This window comes from Eschrichtius robustus, chromosome 5, assembly GCF_028021215.1.
Source record: "Eschrichtius robustus isolate mEscRob2 chromosome 5, mEscRob2.pri, whole genome shotgun sequence".
NCBI lineage: Eukaryota > Metazoa > Chordata > Mammalia > Artiodactyla > Eschrichtiidae > Eschrichtius > Eschrichtius robustus.
In genome coordinates, this window is record NC_090828.1 from 306,977 (window position 1) to 311,866 (window position 4,890).

Sequence of the window (4,890 nt, forward strand, 5' to 3'; positions counted from 1 at the left end):
GTGGCCCCGCGAGAGGCGGAGGCGGGGCCGGCGTGGTCACTATTAATGAGCCCCGCGCGCTGATTGGTCGTCTTCCGGGGCGGGGCGCCGTTTGAACCCGCCCCACGGCTTCCGGTCGGGGCCGCGCGAGGTGTCGCGCGGGAGCTGGGCGGTCCCGGCGGGGCGGGTGGAGCAGGTGTTGGGCAGCGGGGAGCTCGAGCGCGTCGCGACCCCAGGAGGAGCGGCCTCCGGGGCCCCGCGGACTCAGACCCCTGCGATTCCGGGGGTCGGCCGGGGGCAGTCGTTCATCACTGAAAATGCACGCTTAAAGGTACACCCTCCTCCGTGAACTCTTCACTAAACCCCAGGCAGATATTTAAGAGTGGAAACACGTTCATTGTTTTGGCAATTTTATCTTCATTGTAGAAATTCAAACTGTACAGGAATTTACAGTTTCCCAACCTCCCGAAGTTACAGGACTGTGATTATCTTGCTCACCTTTCAATCTAAATGATAGAAGTTTCGGTGCAACCTTTCTGGCCCCATTTAATGCTTGATGTGAAAATGCACACACGCGCGCTCGCGTACATAATTGCACTCTACCCACCTTTTTATTGTTTTAAGTAGATAAGTGTTTTTATTAATAGACTTTATCTTTAGAGCAGTTTATGGTTTTCAGAAAAATCGAGAAGGAAATAATAGAGTTCTTATACACCCCCTCCACACATACACACGGTTTCATTTGTTATAAACATTTTCCATGGGTGGGGTACATTTATTAAAATTGATGAAGCAATACTGATACATTATTATTCACTAAAGTCCATGGTTTACATTACGAATTATTGTGTTGTACAATTATGTTAAGTATCCACCATTACAGTATCATACAGAGTATTTGCACTGCCCTAAAACTCGTCTGCTTCTCCTATTCATCCCTCTCCCTGCCCCCGAACCCCTGGCAAATACTGATCTTTTCACTGTCTCTAGTTCTGCATTTTCCAGAATGTCATATAGTTGAAATCATACAGTATATAGCCCTTTCAGATTGGCTTCTTTCACTTAGTAATAGGCATTTTAAGTTTTCTCCATTCCTTTTCGTGGCTGGATGGCTCATTTCTTCTTAATGCTAAAGAATATTTCATTGTCTATATGTTCCACAATTTATCCATTCACCTATTATTTAGTTACCTGTTTTTGGCCATGCCGCGCAGCACACAGGATCTTAGGTCCCCAACCAGGGATTGAACCCACGCCCCCTGCAGTGGAAGCAGAGTCTTAACCACTGGACCACCAGGGAAGTCCCGCCATTAACCTACTGAAGACATGTTGGTTGCATCCAAGTTTTGTCAATTATGAATAAAGCTGCTATTATCATTCATGTTTTGGTTTTCATGTGGACATTTTTTTTAAACTCCTTTGGGTAAATACCAAGAACTGTAATTGCTGGGTCACACTGTAAGATTATGTTTAGTTTTGTAAAAAACCGCCAAACTGGGACTTCCCTGGTGGCGCAGTGGTTAAGAATACGCCTGCCAATGCAGGGGACACGGGTTCGAGCCCTGGTCCAGGAAGATCCCACATGCTGCGGAGCATCTAAGCCCCTGTGCCACTACTGAGCCTGCGCTCGAGGGCCCGCGAGCCACAACTACTGAAGCCTGCTCGCCTAGAGCCCATGATCTGCAACAAGAGAAGCCACCGCAATGAGAAGTCTGTGCACCACAACGAAGAGTAGCCCCCGCTCGCCACAACTAGAGAAAAGCCCGAGCATAGCAACAAAGACCCAATGCAGCCAAAAATAAAAACTAATTAATTAAAAAAAAAAAAGAACCCACTAAACTGTCTTCCAGAATGAGCTGTACTATTTTGCACTTCCACCAGCAATGAATGAGAGTTCCTGTTGCTCCACATCCTTGCCAGCATTTCGTGTTGTCAGTGTTTTGGATTTTGGCCATGCTAATAGATGTGTAGAGGTATCTCATTTTATTTCCAATTCCCTAATGACAAATGATGTTGGGCACCTTTTCACATGCATATTTGCTGCCTGTACATCTCTTTGGTGAGGTGTCTGTTCAGATCTTTTGCCCAGTTTTTAAATTGAGCTGTTGGTTTTCTTAATTGGTGTCACACTATCCACTTTTCTACCATTTACATTTTTAACTTAATACTCTTCATAAATTCTGGCCATGTTTTACTCAATTTTATGTCATTCTGTTTATTAGATATATTTCACAGTGTTAGTGTACCATACTTTAACAGACTCCTAATAGATGAACAATATTTTGATTGTTCCCAATCTTTCATTACCATAAATAGTGCTCTTGTGAACATTTGTTCATACACCTGTATGTATCTGTTCCAGTTATCTACTGCTGCAAAATAAAATACCTGAAAACTTCGTGGTTTAAAAGAAGCATTTTATTAGAGCTGACAATTTTTGTAGGTCAGGCACTCCAGCAAGGCTCAGTTAGATGATTCTTCTGTTCTGTGTGATGCGGTAGAGATCGCTGGTGTGGCTGGAAGGCTGCATTCAACTGGCCCAGGGACCAGAGCACCTACACGTTGCCTCTCCAGCCCAGTTGTGCTTCTTATGTGGCTGCTCAGGGCCTCTGGAGATTTCCAGGAGGCCCTGGTGGAAGCTGCCAGACTCTTGTGACCTCACCTTGGTCATCCCAGGACATCACCTCACCACATTCTATTGGTTGAGTCTGGGGCCAACCCAGACTCGAGGGGAAGGGAAAGTGGACCCCCACCTCTCAATGGGAGGAGTAGCGCAGTTGTGGCCATCTTAATCTGCCACATTGTCTTATTAGTTCTTTTTTTTTTTTTAATATTTATTTATTTATTTGGCTGTGCCGGTTCTTAGTTGCGGCATGCAGGTTCTTTGTTGCAGCGTGTGGGATCTAGTTTCCTGACCAGGGATTGAACCCGGGCCCCCTGCATTGGGAGCGTGCAGTCTTAACCACTGCACCTCCAGGAAAGTCCCGTCTTATTAGTTCTTCAAGATAGATTCTTAGAAATTGTATTGCTGGCTCAAAGGGTGTGTTCTAAGTGCTGATATTTCTAAATGCATTGCCCGAGGGGAAGGTTATACTGACACTCCTTTGAGTATGTTTCTACTTTTGTTAACCCTAGATTTCACCAGGCTTTATTATCTTTGCTTAACATGATAGGGAAAAAAAAAAAAAAAAAACCTCAGTGTTTTGTGTTTCTTTGATTTCAAGTGAGGCTAAACAGATTTTCACACATTTGTTGGCTGTTTGTAGTTCTTCTATCATTTTATGTCCTTTACTGTTATCGATGGGGAAATTGGTCTTCATGCCTTTCATCTAAAAAAAAATTCTTTATTATGAAGGGTAGTGGTCTTCCTGTATCATATAATGAAAATAACTCCTCCCAGATAGTGATGAATTCTCTTACAAAGACCGTTTTAGAAACTGCAAAAATGAGAGATGATTCCCTAACTATTGTCGACTGAAAAAAAACGCACAACCTAAAAGTTGAGAATTCAGCTTTATTTGTCAGACTTTCTGAGAGACTGCTCTGAGGAGGTAAGAGAGGAGCGAGGATATATGAGAGTTTTTGCAACAAAAACCGCGCAGTCGGAACATCAAAAGAGTACTGTAAATTAAAGGAAACCAGACACCTCAAGTTAATGGATTTAACACTTTTCTATGTATGGGAAAATTCAAGAGTCTGGGCTCACTGAAATCATTCCTCTGATGTGCACCTTAACTATCTAGGGCCAGGATCCGGCTTTTCTCCCTCCTGAATCCCCTCAGGGTGCACCGTCAAGGGTGTCTGCAGTAGCTGCCGGCTTGATGGCTGCAACATCCTTTGTTTACTAATGCGGCAGAGACTATTTTTCATCCATGCTTTTTCTTTCAGTATGTTGCAATACTTTAGATAAATCTTTGATAACAAATTTCAACCTTGGGACTATTGACAGTTTGGGACCAGTAAGTCTTTCCTGGAGTGGGGGGCGCCTCTCCTGTGCTTGGATGGCCGGCAACATCCCTGGCCTCCCCCACTAGATGCTTTTAGACCCCCCCCCCAAGCTGTGACAGTCAAAATGTCCCCCAGTCAAGAGCCAGTGCTTTGGGGGAAGGCTAAGCTACTCTAACAAAGAAACCCAACCAAAACCCACTAGCACAGAAGGAATTTTATTTCTTATGTAACAGTCCAGGGGCCAGGCAGCCATGCTCCGTGGGGTTCCTCAGGGACCCAGATTCCTTCCAGCGTGGCGTCTGCCCCCAAAGGGCCTTGCCATTGTCTTCATGGTCAAGGCTGGATTGCAAGAAGGTGGTGGGGGGGTTGGGGGAGAGGGAAAGTGCTCCGCCCACTGTCTGAAGGAGCACACACCACTGCTGCTCACATCTCATTGGCAGTAACGTAGCCACCTGGCCCCATCTACCTGCAGGGAGGGCTGAGCGATGGCATCTAACAGGGCAGTGATGTGCCCAGCACAATCTTATTCTTCTGGAAGTAGATGAGTGCTATGGACTGAATATCCCCCCCAAAAGTCATAGGCTGAATCCCTAAACCAACAATGTGACTGTATTTGAGAGATCATTAAGAGGAAGAGAAACCAGACCTCTCTCTCTCTGTCCACAGCTGTACGGTGTGAAGGCCATGTGAGGACACAGTGAGAAGGTGGCAACCTGCAACCCAGAGGGAGAACATCAACCCTCCTGGCACCTTGAACTTGGCCCTCCAGCCTCCAAAACCGTGAGGAAGATGTTCTGCTGTTTAAGCCACTCAGCCTGTGGCATTTTGCTCTTGCAACCCGGCTAAGACAGGGAGAGAGTCTTTGATGGGTAGTAGCAAAGTCTGACCAATTCCTGTGATGGAAGTTGCAGTAGGACAGTAAGAGAGCTATGGGGCCTCTTTTTTAATGGCAAGTCTCAAACT